Below are 15,474 nucleotides of genomic sequence, written 5' to 3'. Positions count from 1 at the left end.
TTCCTGAAAGATTTTACATTGGTGTTAAGTTTTTGTCAAATTCTTTTTCTACATTGATTGATATGAGCTTGTGGTACTTTCCTTCCTTATCCTGCTAAAGTGGTAGATCACATTTGATCAGTTTTTTGCACATTGAACTTTTTATCCCTGAAATAAACTCCACTTGGTCATGGTGATTAATTCTGTTTATAGATTGCTGAATTCTATTTGCTAATGTTTTGTCAAGGATTTTGCATCTATATTCATAAGGGATATTGGTCTGTAATTTTCCTTTTTTGTCCTGTCTTTCCCTGGGTTTGGTATCAAGGTAACACTATCTTTGTTGAATGATTTGGAAGTGCTTCCTTCTATTTTCTGCAAGAGGTTGTGTGGAATTGGTGTTATTTCTTTAAGCATGAAAGAATTCTCCAGTGAAAATATCGGGCTGTAGAAATTTCTTTGGGGGGATTATTGAAATTACTGATTCAATTTCCTTAATAGTTCGAGAGCTATTCATATTATCTATTTCATTATAGGTAAGTTTGCTAGTTTGTGTTTTTCAAAGAATTGGTCCATTTCACCCAAGCTGTAAAACGTATGTGCATGGAGTCCCCTGAAGTGTTTCCTCACTTTCCGCATCTGTGGTGATGGTCCCTCTTGCATTCCTGACTTTGGCAATCTGTGTGTCTCTCTCTCTTTCAGTCTTGCTAAAGGTTTACTGCTTTTTTCGAAGAGCCACTCTTTGTTTCATTGACCTTCTCTATTACTTATCTGTTTTCAATTTCGTTCTCTTCTCTAATCTTTATCATTGCCTTCCTCCTATTTGTTTTGGGTCAATTTACTCTTTTTTTCTGAGAGCAGGGCCCACATCACTGACTGGAGATCATGTCTCTCTTCTAAAGTCAGCGTTGTCTACTGTAAATTCCCTTCTCCGCCCTGCACTGTTAAACTTAGTATGTTAGACTTTCAACTTTTATTCAGTCTGACATATTTTTTATTTCCCTTGAGACTTCCTCTTTGAGCCATGGATTATTTAAAAGTGTGTTACTTAGTTCCACTTGTTGGGGGGTTTTCCTGTTAGCCTTCTGCTGTTGGTGTCCCGTTGGATTCCGCTGTGGCGAAGGAGCACAGGTGGGGTGATCTCGATTGTGTCTGATGTGCTGAGAGGCGGATCATGGTTCATGATGCCATCTAGCTGGGTACATGTTCCATGGACATTTGAAAAGCGTCAGTACTGTGCCTGAGTTGGACAGAGTGTCCTACGAATGTCGATTAGATCCTGTTGGTTGGCGACAGTATAGTGCTCTTCAGCACCCTTGCTTGTGTTACGTGTGGCCACAAACTGGCTGAGACCTTTCACTGAGGGCCACAGCCCCTGCTGGTCCCTTCTCTGGCCCCGAGAAACAGTCCCTTTCCTTACCCTTCCACACCTAAGGGCACAGCAGCTGCCTGTTCTGGCTAGCACCAACATACTAGGTTCTCTCACCCCGCCCCAGCATTGTAACTTTCTCCAGTGACCCAGTTTTCTGTGCCATCTGCTTCCTGCTGTGGCCTCATCATATCACAGATAGCCTGGAGGGCTCCTGCCATTACCCGTGATGCCTGCCACAGAAATTTCCAGGGAAAGTGAGCTCACAGCGTGGTTAGCTAGGTTTGCACATGCATAACAGAGGCTTCCACTTCCACTTAGAATGCAGAAAGCTGCAAAGAACACCACTCCCACACTAACAATGACAAAACTCAGATAATCCTCAAAGCCATCAGGCAGATGAGTCATGAAGGAACTCATCTGAATTCCAAAAAGAAACAAGTCCCTTTAGGGGAGACAAGAGAGAGACTGGGAGAGAGAGAATTGTTTCATCTTTGACAGAGCATGAAACAAAGAGTGGCCACCATACAGATGGATGAGAAAGACTCAACTGAATGTTAAGGAATTCTTAAAGACTAGTAGGAATGACAATTGGGAAAATCTGGGGGTCCCATAAATAAGGGGAGTTTTGCACACACTGGCAAGCTCTCTGCCATGGGCCCCCACTGGCTGCCTCCAAGTAAGACGTGAACAGGGCAGGAGGCCTGAGAGAGCTTAGGTGACTCCTGGGGGAGGAACAGGCCCCACGTGCTTCCTGGACTCTTACAAGCAAAAGACTGAAGCTGCAGAGGAAGGGGCAGAAGCAAAGATCCAGTGGTTCTCAGGGAGGGGGTAAGAGCTTGGTGAGGGACCCCTTCAGTGGGAGAGATGAGCAGGGACAGCTAACAGCTGAGAGGGGCATGGGAACCCTGAGAACAACCCTCCAGCCCACCAGCCCCCACTGTCGCCAGGAGGCCACTGCAGCCCACACCTGGAGGAATTTGAAGTCTGTGGCACTAGGATAACCATGGCAACAACAAACCCAAACCACCCAGCGTCCGACCAGATGGTACAGCCCCCGCGCTAGCGGGAGGCTAGAGGCAATGACTTCTATGACTCTGTCTACATGTTCTGTCTGCATATTCCACTGGGTACTCAAAAACGGCATGGAAGTCTCCAGCTGTCATTGTGGCTTGTTTATTTCAACATTCAGTTCTTTCAGATTTTTCTTCACAAATTCTGAAGCTCTGTTGTTAGGACCTGCACACTAAAGACTATGATGTCTTCTTCATGACTTGACCTTTTTGTCTTTGTTTCTGGCAACAGGGGCATCATTTGGCTGCCTGAAAGGTCACTAGGGATAGCAGCCTGACTTCCTACATGTCTGATTCACAGCAGCCGGCTCCCTGGGCTGGTTACTGCAGATAATGAGCCTGTTGGTTACCTGGCCAGGTTGCTACAGGCTGTGGGTCAGAGTCTTATTTTTATACATAGTTTGGCCACTGTCCACTTGGACATTCGGTCTTTCAGCATTCATCATCAAGGTCACCTCATGGTCCCAACATGGCCACTGCAGATCCTGCCACTGCGACCATGGGACTGTTTTAATGAGGCTCCACCCAGATACGTTGGATTACATCTTTCTAATTGCTCCTACCTTCATGAAGGCTCGGAAATGTCATTTTACCGGGTACAACAGTGTCCCCCCAAAACACAAGACCTTCTGTTACAGAGAAAAGAGAGAATGAATACTGGACAGACAACTGGCAATCTCTTTCGCACCTTCATATTGAAAAAATTGGAAGAATAGATCTGCAAGAAAAAAAACACGTTTATGGTATATCACTGTCATCTCGAATATATTCTTCCATATGAAATATTTGCTTTATGACAATTACTTTAATAGAGAACTGGTTGATCGGAACCTTTCATAGTGAGGGTTATACACATAAATTGTCCTCTCCAGGGCCTTCCCAACAACCCTGCTCTCTGTCCCTCCATCTGCAGGGCGCCGAGGCAGAGACGAAAGAGTAGTCTGAATATACTGATAGGAACAGGAACTGAAAACTGTTCAATTAAAATGAGTTCGGACAAAGAAACAATCAAATCAGGGAATTGGTCACTTGGCGAATTAGCTCTTCAGAGAACTGGCTTTTAGTGATTGCCAGAGAGCAAGGAGCGAGTTCAAGCAAAAGCCTACCAGGTTGAGGAAGGGGGGGCTCTCCCACAGGGTTGGCGGGCCCCCAGGGAGGGTCCCCTGGGTTGGAACGTTGATTTCTCTGCGTGCTGATCACTCCCTCCAAAGTGGGTATGTCCTCTGGAAACAAGGAAAGGAACCAAGCTGGAAAAGCCGAGTTCGGGGGAGACTACATTCTGAAGAAATGCATGGAAACAGCTGCTTTGCACATTTGAGAACCAGTGTGCTTTCGAGGCAGGGCCCTGGGCAGCTGGGCGCAGGAGGAGCCTGGCTGGGCAAAGTGTGCCGGCGGGGGGCCGGGACGGGGACAGGGCTGCTGAGTCCCCACAGCAGCTCTCTGGGGCAGGTGGCTGCATCCAAGGCATCGGAAGTGTTCAGGAAATGAGAGCAACTATTAGGAGAATTCCTCCCCCAACAAAGGGCCCATACAAGCACACGCTTCTGCACACACACACGTATGCATACACATGTACATGTGTGCACACACACACTGCACTTGCCCTTCCTTCCGTGGGGTTCCGTGTTCTTGGCTGCTGGGGATGGGTTGGGAGGTGCTTTCCGTCTTTGCTCTGAATACTGTGCTCCTCACAGCCCTTGCCCTGCAGCTCCATCTGTACATTTGCCCCCCAAAGAGGCACCACCCCCCAGCTGAGCCTTCGAACACAGGCAGGGCTCTCCTGCCACCAAGAGTCCCATGGAAAATTTCTCCATCGGAAACTCATTTTTTTCCGTTAAGGCAGTGGCTTATTAAAATGCAAAACGGGAGGAAGACTCTGCCAGGAATGACTCCCAACCGCCTCCAAACCCTTCTGGGAGGGAAGTTTTTAGCCCCCAGGCAGGAAGGCAGGTTTGCCTGGTCCTGCTTCCACGGCAGAGCCAGAAGCAAGAACAGTTCGAGAAAGAACAGGAAAGTATTGGATTGGGAGCTTTCTAATGGCAAAAGAAAAAAAAGTTGACAAGGTAACACTTTAGTGATAACTTAATTGGAATTAGTCCCCTGATTGAGTCTGGCTGCCACTGACAGGCAAAGTCTTGTCTCTTCATGGCCCTTGAGGTGACTTCTTTGGGAAGCTGCTGACGCAAGTGAGAAGGGGACAGCGAGGAGGTTGCTTGCAGGGAGGGTGACGATGGCCCCCACAGCACCAGCTGCAGGCTTTTCCGAGGCCCCTTTGGGTGTTTTTCCTCATTTTCTGGGTTAAGATTTTCTATTTCATTTTTTCTCCCTACTATTTCTAGCCTTCTTATTGGTGCATTCCATATTCTCAACTGTACACTTAGATTAACAAAGTAAACTTACTAACTCTGCCCTCTTGCAAAAGGCAAATATCTTTGGATATTTAAGTTCTGTTTTGTTTAAGTGTGTGTTTGTTGCCCAGTGTTTTGAGGCCAACCATGGTGTTTTAAACTTTTACAAAAGATTTATTTATTTATGTATGTATAGCAAGAAGAGAAAGGAGGGAGAAAGACAAGGAGAAAAAAACATCAATTTGTGGTTGCCTCTCACTCACCCCCAACTGGGGACCTGGCCTGCAACTCAGGCATGTGGCCTGACTAGGAATCGAACCAGCAACCTTTCAGTTCACAGAGAGGTGCTCCATCCACTGAGCCACTCCAGCCGGGACTACCATGGTTTTTTAATGGCCCAAGTAAACCTCTTTTATTGTTATTACTATTTTACATAGTCAATACTTGTTTATGTCCACCCACATTTTCCAATTCCTTTGTCCACCTCTCCTTTTGCATCTCGGCTCTCTTCTGCAGGCTGTAAGGTTTCTTTCATAGGAAACTCCCTTTGCTTGTGCTTGTTGGCAAATGTCTTCGTTTCATCTGAGTTTAGGAGAGATCCCTTAGCCACGTTCACCAAGCCCGGTTGGCCGTTATTCTTTCCTCGGCACTTTGATTTCCCTGCCACCTTCCAGCTGCTTTCATGGCCACGACCCATCAGCGGGCAGTCCATAGGGGTCATCCAGCATTTCTCTGCGGGCTTTTACGATTTCATTTCTGTCTTCCAAAAGCAAATGGTTAAAATAGGAAGGCCACAAAGAGGGGAGGGAATACGGCAGAAATCAAGCAAGAGAAAAAATTTAAGATGAACTTAAATTTCCCATCCAAAGGCGGGCAGGAGCCGAGATGAAGGCAGAAGGCAATAGTGGGGGGACAGCAGGGTGAGGGGGGGGCCAGCGGCGCCTTGCCCCTGCCTGCCACGTTCCTCTTATCTGCGGCTTGGTGAACTATACAGGGGCTGAGGGAAAGTGAACCTGAGAAGAGCAGAGCTGGCTGTGAGGATGACATGAGTTGACATTTGTAAAATATTTAGAGCAAGACCTGACACCTAAGTTTTATGTGTGTTTGTTAAATAAGCATCTTCCCACTCCACCATCCTTGGAACAGCGCCTCGTGGGCCAGTATGATGGATGGGAGGCCAGCCATCGTGACTGTATTCCAGGAAGGAGGACAGGACACAACATTCCCTCTACTGTTTGGAAAGCCCCATCCTCTGGCTGAGCAGCAATGTGCCCAGCTAACCTCAGGACTTCATTACGGAGGAGAAACGTTCCTTTTACTACACGGCGCTGCACAGTCATCTCACTAAATGTCATCTTCTTTAACAATCAGTTCCTGTCTTCGTTTTATCAGGATCTTGCCACCTGGCCGTTCGTCCTCTCCTGGAGGGAGGCCATGCCAGAGCAACACCACCAAGTGAGGCCATCCACACCCACAAACGGCCACAGGCTCTGCAGACTGGCCCTCCCACTGGCCTCAGCTCGGAGATCGCGCACTGACCACAGTGGGGTGGGGTGGGGGGAGCAGAAGGAAAACCTTCCAGAGTCCTAGCCGCATGGCACACCCGGCTCTCTGGTCATCTGGTCATCACAGCCCTGCTGGGGGCCTGTCCTCCCTCCACATCTAAGTACAGACCCAGACTCCAAGTGACGGAGTGATGGCTCCTCGGCAGAAGCCCCCGAGGTCTCCTCTGTGACACACGTCTTCGGTTTTATCGGGTTGTGGCACCGAAAGAGATGATGCAGAGCGGACGGGTTGCAGCACAGTGGGGGGGGTGGGAGGGTCAGAAACTCAGCTGATTCCGAGGAAAGGGGGCGAGAGGAGGCACCGTGAGAGAGGATGCGGTAAGTAGAGGGCACCCAACAAGACAGATCAGCAGGGGACCCGTGACTGCACCTCACGCAAACGGAGTAGGCTCGTCACTTATACGGCAGATCTCGGAGAAGGAAAAACCCAGCCATCTACCATTTACAGGAGACACATCCAAATATAAGGAACCAAGGATTAAGGAAAGGCTTGGAGAAATTATACCAAGAAAGTGTTAACCAAAAAAAAGCTGATGTTGCAATTTGGATACCAACTAACAGAGCCTCTGAGGCAAAGAACATTACTAGGGGCAATGTATGTCCTTGGTAACCTTGAATCTATGAGCCACTAAATAAATGTTTTCAAAATATGTACAGCCAAAACACAGGAGGAAATGAGTAAGTCCTCCGCTCCTTCCCCTCCCCCCACCCATTACTCATTCAATCAGAAAGCCTCCGGCTGGGCCAGGCCGTGGTGTCCAGGCTGCAAGGTGCTCCTGCTTTACAGTCCCCCCCGGGAACCCCCCACAGGACTGCGAGTGCCTGTTATGTGGGGGGGATGGAGCAGGCTCAGGGACACACAGACAACAGGGCCTTATCTCACGAAGACAACGGTCCAGCCCTGCGGCGGGTTGGACTTGGGAGGCAGACAAACCGGTTCAACCTGCCACTGTGTCTCAGGCTCCCGATCTGCAAAGTGGGATAATGGCAACTGCTGTGAAGAGTCAGCAGAATGGACCATGGAAACGCCTCCTCTGGTGGTCAGCAGTACTCAGGAAGTAATATTTTTCTTCCTGTATCCATGGAAACAGCCTTCACGGCCCTCAAAATCACTCTCCCCCAAATCTGAAGATCTCAGAGAGGACTATTTTCAGAATGAAGAGTCACCTCTCACAACTGACTGCTCAGGCCCACTGTGGTCCCCTGATGAGAACCACAGAACCCAGGGACAGGTACAGTCCGTGCACGTCAGAGGAACCGGCCAAGCCTGGCCAATATCAAGTGAAACGTATGGACTGGAGTTCCAAAGAAGTGTTACTGGAAATTCTAATCTCAGATCATTCATTCACTCATTCATTCACACACGCTAATCCCAGATCATTCATTCATGAATACATGCATGCTGTGACTGAACCCTCATACTCGTGAAGACACACACAGGCATCCATCACACATGACACACACACGAACAATCACAACAGCACAGACGCAGTGGCCCAAGCTGGAAACAATGCAGCAACAGGGGTGGCCCTCCACATGGTGATGCAAAACAAAGAGCCAGACACAAAAGAGACTTTGAACTCGACTCCATGCACATCAAGTTCAAAAACAGGCAAAACTACTATGCAGTGTTAGAGACCAGGGCTGTGGTCCCCAGGGAGTGGAGGGAGTGGGCACAGGAGACTGGGTGAGGGAGGGGAGGATTCCTGGTGCTGCTCAGCCGGATTTGGAGGGGGCATCACGGCAGTCGGGACAATGAGAAAGCAGGTCGCAATGTCTGCTTGCAAAGGCCTGTGCTGTACCTTTGTGATAGGCACACATGGCTGACAGTCTCCCCAACAGGCTGGTGAACTTAATTTTCAGGTTAACAGATAAAAACAGAAAGGGCTGGTGAGCAGGCTGGGTCCCCGCACAGGCTTCCTGACCAGCACCTGCTGAGGCGGCAAGGGCAAACCTGCTGCCCACTGCCCCAGGGGTCCCGGAGGGACACTCACAGGTGCTGCCTGGCTCTGCCATGAGAGGGGGACAGGCAGAAGTCACACACCAACGTGGGCAGTACCCAGGGCTGAGGTGGCAGGTCCGGCTACAAATCATGGGGCCACAATGAGCTCTGAAACGGAGGCAGAGCAGACCACCAGCCCTTTAAGGGGTGCTCTCCCCCATCTCGGACTGCTGCCCAGTCCAAACCAATAAAACAAACCACCCCCTTCCGACCCCTTCTCAGGTTACCTGCGTGCCCCCGCCCCGGCTCAGCCGTTACAAGACAGAAGGGCGAGCAGAAGCTAGACACACATACGTACGTGTGCGTGTGGCTGAAGACCGTGAGTGAGGGATGGACTGGCTGATCCTGGGAAGTGGGGGCAGATGATCAGAGAGTACCCCAAAAGGGACCAATGGGGTGGGCTGTCCCCAAGCACCAGGGGGAATGAGAAAAGAGGGAGGCACTTCAAAGTGCAGGCCCTGAGAAGGGTCGCCAATGCCGTTTCATTTGCCAAACCCATCAATCTACCCGAGGCGGGGGTACCACTTGCCCCGGTCCAAGTGTGGTCCTGGGGGGGGGCACCGATGGTTGGGAGCCCAGGGAGAGTCCCCAGGATGGAGACTTTGCACCTCGTCAGAGCGACGGCATATGATGCTCCTGCTGGTGCCCACCCAGAGCACCTTGGGCCCCTCCACTCTCCTGTGTGCACATTCGCCCCCACCCAGAATGCAACCAACCACGCAGAGGCGGGAAAGGCAGCCGAGGGTCCCATCCCACCCCACCTTCCCCTGGACTTCCCTCCCGTGAGCCTCTCCTCCCTCCTAACTCACCCACTGCTCCTTCCCGGCCAGCTCGTTCCCACACACACACAAACAGCCCAGGGGTGACCCAGATGTGAAAAACCGTTCCCACCAACATCCTCCTCCTGCTCCAGGGTCCACCCCACACGGCACCAAGCTGCAGGGTCCCCAGTCTGCTCCCCACTGAGGCCGCCCCCTCGGTCCGCCCCTTCTGAGCAGCCATGACGCCCGTGAAGGGTGAGAACCCAGACTGCCCCTCTGCGTGGGTGTGTCTGACACACGGGTTGCGCATGTTGGCCGAGCTCTGCAGCGGTGACGTCGGGTCCTCAGTGCCGCACAGCGGGGGCGGGGTGTCCACACGCTAGATTACGGGGGACCTTGATCACCAGGCTAGGGTGGCGTCTGCCAGGTTTTTCCCTTATACAGGCATAGTTTTCCCTTCGTAATTAATAAATACCTTGGAGGAGGTGCTTTGAAACTGCAGGTCTCGAGTTGCTCCCCGGAGTGTTGCTGGCAACAGTCATTACTGTGGCGTTCTCCTGGTGTTGATTTTGTATTTGAGTCCTTCTTTGGACATGTACTAACTGGGATTCTTCTGTACGGAAGAGCCGCCCTTCTGCAGCCCTTTGTTGACTGGTTCAATGACTTACTCGTACCAGGGTGGATTCACGGGTATTTATGTGATGCTGTGGGTTATCATCCAATTCTTTCCCCGGTTACTTTCTTGCTCAAATTGTTCCAGCTTCGGCCACAGGAGCCCCTTCAGATTGGCCCCTGCGTTCTTTCAACAAGTGCCCACATGTTTTAAGCTCATCCTTACTTTCTTGCTCCACAAAATGTTCCAGGCCCAGCTTGGGTTTGCCCTGCCACAGCCCTGGAGCCACCCTTTTCTCCGAGGATCCCTGGGGTTTTTGTGGGCAGACCTCGGGGACATCGTGGGTTCAGCTCCAGCCGTCGCAGTAAAGCAGTAAAGGGGTCGTGAACTTTTTGTGTTGGTGGAAGCTCTCGCCTTCCATCAGTGAAAAACACACTATCTGGTCAACGGCAATTGAAAATTTTTTACATTTTAAACACAACACCTGCAAAATAAAAGTATGCCTGCTGAGAGACAGTTTACCTCCTCGGCCAGGAGCACGCGCTGGTGGGTTCCTCTTGTGGCTGCACTGGGGGGCTTCAAGCCTCGTTCCCAATCTTGGTGGCAGTGCCGCGGTCTCTTCATCAAGTAAGGCACTGGCTTCGGCACCAAGGTATACATCGGGTTGGCCAAAAAGTTCACTTAGTTTTTTCCATATGATGGCACTTAGTAGCATTTAGGTGGTGCCTTTAACTTCATCTGAAACAATGTTGTTAAGATTGTATTGTGACAGCTGGCGTATCGGCATGCACTTAGAAAAAATATTTAAGATGGAAGAAGATATGCAACATTTTCAGTGTATTATCCTTTATTGTTTCAAGACGGTAAAAACACAACCGAAACACACACACACACACACACACACACACACACACGGAAAAGACTTGTGCCAGGTGTGGAGAAGGTGCTATGACTGGTTGAACGTGTCAAAAGTGGTTTGTGAAGTTTCTTGGTGCTGTTGACATTGTGGCCAAATAACCCTCTGCTGTGGGGCCGTTGTTTGCACTGGAAGATGTTTAGCATCAGCCCTGGCCTCTACCCACTGGAGGCCAGTAACAGGAGATGGCCGGCATACTGAAAAATATCCAAATCCATGGTTCTTGGTGAAAATGAAAAATGTCTTACACTTTATGGAAAAACCAAAGCGGACTTCTTGGCCAACCCAGTAGATTCCGTCAGGTCAAGAGTGTATCCCTCTGGGTTGCAAACAACACGCATGTACTTACATGCCACTGACGTGCACACTTAAAATGGTTAACATGGTAAATTTTATGTGATGTGTATTTTACCAGTTCTAAGTACTCCTCATTTTCCACTTTCCTGGGTATTTTTATCACAGATGTTGGATTTTGTAAGACTGGCACCCGGAGGGAACTGTGAACCTCTCCCTCCAATGTGTTAGTGTTTGCATCCCTGCCTCTCCGACACCTGGAGCGCACACTTCACGGTGCTGGGACCACCTGCTCTTCAAAGATGGACAGAACTCCCCCTGTACACGCGGCCCTGGGGTCTCTGGGGTGGCCCCCGGATGGATTTTTCTGTCAGCTCTGATCCATGACACAGTTGTCCCCGTTCAGCCACATGTGGTGAGCGAGCAGCCTTCCAACAAGTGCCTGACCGAGAACAGTCTCTCACTTACCTCCATCTGTGGTGGTGGCTTCGGGGACCTTCTGAACATATTTAACTTAGTTCAAGTTCAAAGCAGGTTTTACACCAGGGACCAGCTGCAGAGGGGCCTTGACCACACCGGGCTATAAAGCCAGGCTGGACCTGGGGAGTCACCAGGGCTCAGGAGCCTGCAGGAGGCCTGCCGTCTCCGGTCCTGGAGTCCTATTAAGAGCCAGAGAAATGGAGCAAGTACCACATGACCTCAATCAAGTCAAGGGCAGTGCCTGCCACATGTGCTCTGCGGAACAAGCCAGCTGGGCCAAAAAGCACCAAGCAGCACATTTGTGATGTGCTAAAAGCCGCCCCACTGTCTCTCATCAGAATATCTCGTAAAAGGAGCAGATGCCCTGAGCCAGTGACTTGAGACGATGTCTCGTGTCCCTTTGATTTCTCTGGCTAATGGTCACACGAGCCAGTCACCTTCAAGGACACTGACCTCAGACAGGATGGGGCCCTGAGCTGCAGGCGCACACACGGGAACTCTTCTTTGCCCTCGTTCCTGCCATCCTGGCCCACCGGGGCCTCTGCAGCCTCTTCTCTCTCTGGTCATCTCCCCGGTCCCACCGACCCAGCAGGAAACAGCCCAAAGGAGCCATGCAAAACAGCTCTGTTATTCTGGTTCCTTCATTTCCTTGTCACGAGATTGGAACCAGCAGAACATAAGAGCCAGTGTGGGGTTTGTCATTCTCTGCTTCAAACTGGGCAAATCTCACTGTGAAGCCTACAGCGCCCTTTGCTTCCATCTCCCAGGTAAGAAGCCAGGCTTGGGCAACAGAAAAAAGTAGCTGGCTCTTCACGGGGAAACCACAGTCCTCCTGCACTTGCTTCCCACCAGCTGCGGGTCGCCGCCCCACGTCAGGTGCTCCCACTTCTGTCCTCAGTCCCACCCTTCCGTCCCCGCTTCATAAATGGGCCATTTCCAACGTGGGGGCCAGAGGTATAGAAGAAAAACTTTCTGAATACAATACTCGGAGACCATAAACAAAAAGATGGATAAATCTGACTATGAAAAAGTTTGCATTCAAAATAAAACATTTGAAAAAGGCCAAGAGTGAAAGTGGGAGAAAACTTGCAATGAATAATACATCAGATGAAGAGCTACAAAGATCACCTTCAAATCAGCTGCCCTCCCCCCAAAAAACTCCAGAGAAACGAATGGGTGAAGGAGACTCAGAGAACAGACAGTTCAGAGAACAGATGCCCTATAGTTCACTTATCACAAATAAACGTGAATTCAAACTGCAACCAGGACATTTGCTTCCGACGGCAGCAGACATGGTCCAGATGCGCCCTCCGGCCCCAAGAACGGCAGACACGCTGGGGGATCTGCGTGCCTGGAAGTGACGCCAACCGCAGCCCAGGAGGGACAAGCCCACACACAGCCTGACACCCAGGGAGACACACACTGGAATCCCGAGGCCGAGGCAGCTCGATCTGGGACAGGGAGCCCGAGAAGGGAGCTGCACAGATAAGACAAATCTGCAAACAATGAGGATTAAAAATAGAGCATAAAATAGCCATGAAAAAGTATACAGACCGTGCGTTGGTTGAGACACTGCTTTCACTGTCTTGGGTTAAATGAACTGTATTCTCAGATTCATTCCTCCAGCTTTTTAAAAACTTTTCAAAGTGACCACTGGAAGATAGTCAACTACACATGTGGCTCGGACTGTTTTTCCATTGAAATCCAATGATCTGGGGATTTTTTTAACTTTATTTTTATTGTTTACATTATTACAGATGTCCCCATTCCCTCCCCCTTCAGCCCCCTTCCCTCAGGCCATCACCCCACTGTGGCTCGTATCTAAGAGACATGGGGATTTTTAAAAAGGCACATTGCCTACAAACAGCCCGCTTTACATCCACATGTTAAACACAGTGAAAAAAAAGAAAAGTTCATGCTAACACTCATTGGAAGAAAGTTGGCATGGCTCCATTACCAGACCTGGGGTGTAAGGGGAGTTTGGTGATGCTGAGGACGTCACTCCTCAGGACAACACCACGTTCCTAAGTGTGTACACGCCTAATGTCAGAGGATTTAAATCCAGGGAGCAAAACCAGCAGGACATTGGATAGTGAGACAAAACCACAGCTGTAGTGAGACGTTTCAGTGCACAAAGTTAGGAAGACGGCAGAGTCCCAGCTGGCGACGGTGACTGACACGGCCACCAACCCAACCCACTCTGCCCAGGTCTGCAGAGCGCTCCTCCAGCCGCCACTCCCCATCTCGGAACACACTCTGCCGAGGGCACACAAGGCAGCCAGCTCGGTGTGGAGCACCACACGGAGCTCAGCAAACAGGAAAGGAGTAAGACCGACATCCTGAGACCACAACGGAACTCAAACCAGGAACCGCCCCGGCCAGGTGGCCCCGTTGGTTGAAGCACCAGCCCATGCACTGGAAGATTGCCGGTTCGGTTCCTGCTAGATTGCAGGTTCAATGCCCAGCTGGGGTTCGTGCAAGGCAGCTGATGGCTGTTTCTCTACGACATGGATATTTCTCTCTCTCTCTCTCCTCCCCCATCCTCTCTCTTTAAAAATCAATAAACATATCCTTGGGTGAGGATTAAAGAAAAAAATACAATAATGGAAGAAAGCTGAAGAAGAAAGTCAAATGTCTGAAAATTAAACCACACACCCAAACAACCCAGAGATCAAAGAAATCACAAGGGAAATTAGAAACAAAGGAACACGTCAACACATAGGAGGTTCGAGCACATGGTGCTGCTGGGCGGAATGCACAGCGCTGTGTTTACATTAGAAAGAAGCTCTTCCGAGGTGGCTCAGTCCAGGCGGTCAGTCACTGGCCTTTGGGAGACCTCAGCTCCTTGCTGACTGACCTCTTCACAAGCCACCTGCATGTCCTCGGACCTCATGGCTGGCATCCCCCAAAGTGGGTCATCCATGTTGTTCTTCCGGTGACCTTGCCAAGAATAAGATCAAGTCTGGAAGACAGGTGGCAGCTTCACTGATTCCTACATGAACAGCCCACGCTCCCAAGTTTGTGCCTTTGCAAAATTCAACAGTATCACCTCAAATGCTGAGCACGAGCGCACCAAATTTTACACTCCGTGGCAGCATTAGAATTAACAAGCATAGGCAGTATCGTCCAAGCTAAACACCACGACAAGCCAGCAGTTCCACTGCTAAATATACACGGGACAGAAATGTTTACATATGTCCCAAAAGACAAGGACCAGAACGTTCATGGCAGCCCCTCTGGAAACTGTTCAAATGCTCTTGACAGAATGGATATGTTGTGGTATGTCCACACATGGGAATACCATGTAGCAATGACAATGAACCACTGACAGCAACGTAGATGAATCTCATTCAAAAAGTCCAAAAAGTCGAGCCAAAGCAAACGAATCTGTTACATCAGCCTGGGCATCACTGGGGAAGAGCAGAGGGAGTGTAAAAGGCTGGAAGAGCTTGGGGGACCTCTCGGCTATTGGTAAAGGCCCCGTTTCCGGTGGGGACTGTCGTACAAGTGTGTCCAGTCGGTGAAATTTCAGTCTGTGCATTCCAGGTGTACTTCCCAGGTGTATACTGCACTTAAAATGAAAAAATAAGTAGAACCCTTTGAATTAAGAAATATGATAAAGCCCAGTTTTAAAAAATCAATGAGTTGGAACAAAGCCCAGTAGAAACAAAAAAAATGGACAAAAGGAAAAAAATGCAATTAGAGGAGTGTACAAGAAAACCAAGTCTCCAGCTCCCACAGTAGGGCCACAGGCAAAACTGACGAATCAGGAAACTGCTTTGTGCCCTGGCTGGGGCGGCTCAGGGGAGCCACACCCACTGAGTGGCAACCTGCAGAGCCAAGGGTCACCGGTTTGATCCCCAGTCAGGGCACATGCCTGGGTTGTGGGCCAGGTCCCCAGTGTGGGGTGCACAAGAGACAACCACACACTGATGTTTCTCTCCCTCCTTTCATAAAAGCTTAAGAAAAAACAAGATTGTGAGATGGAGGTGGACCTGTCTTCCTTAAAAAGCCAGACACAGAAGGGGGACATGTTGTTCCAGATGAAGCGTTAAGATTTGTAAAACCCTTTAA

Source organism: Artibeus jamaicensis, unplaced genomic scaffold (assembly GCF_021234435.1).
Source record: "Artibeus jamaicensis isolate MK-2021 breed Jamaican fruit bat unplaced genomic scaffold, CSHL_Jam_final scaffold_474, whole genome shotgun sequence".
NCBI lineage: Eukaryota > Metazoa > Chordata > Mammalia > Chiroptera > Phyllostomidae > Artibeus > Artibeus jamaicensis.
This window is presented reverse-complemented; position numbering follows the sequence as displayed.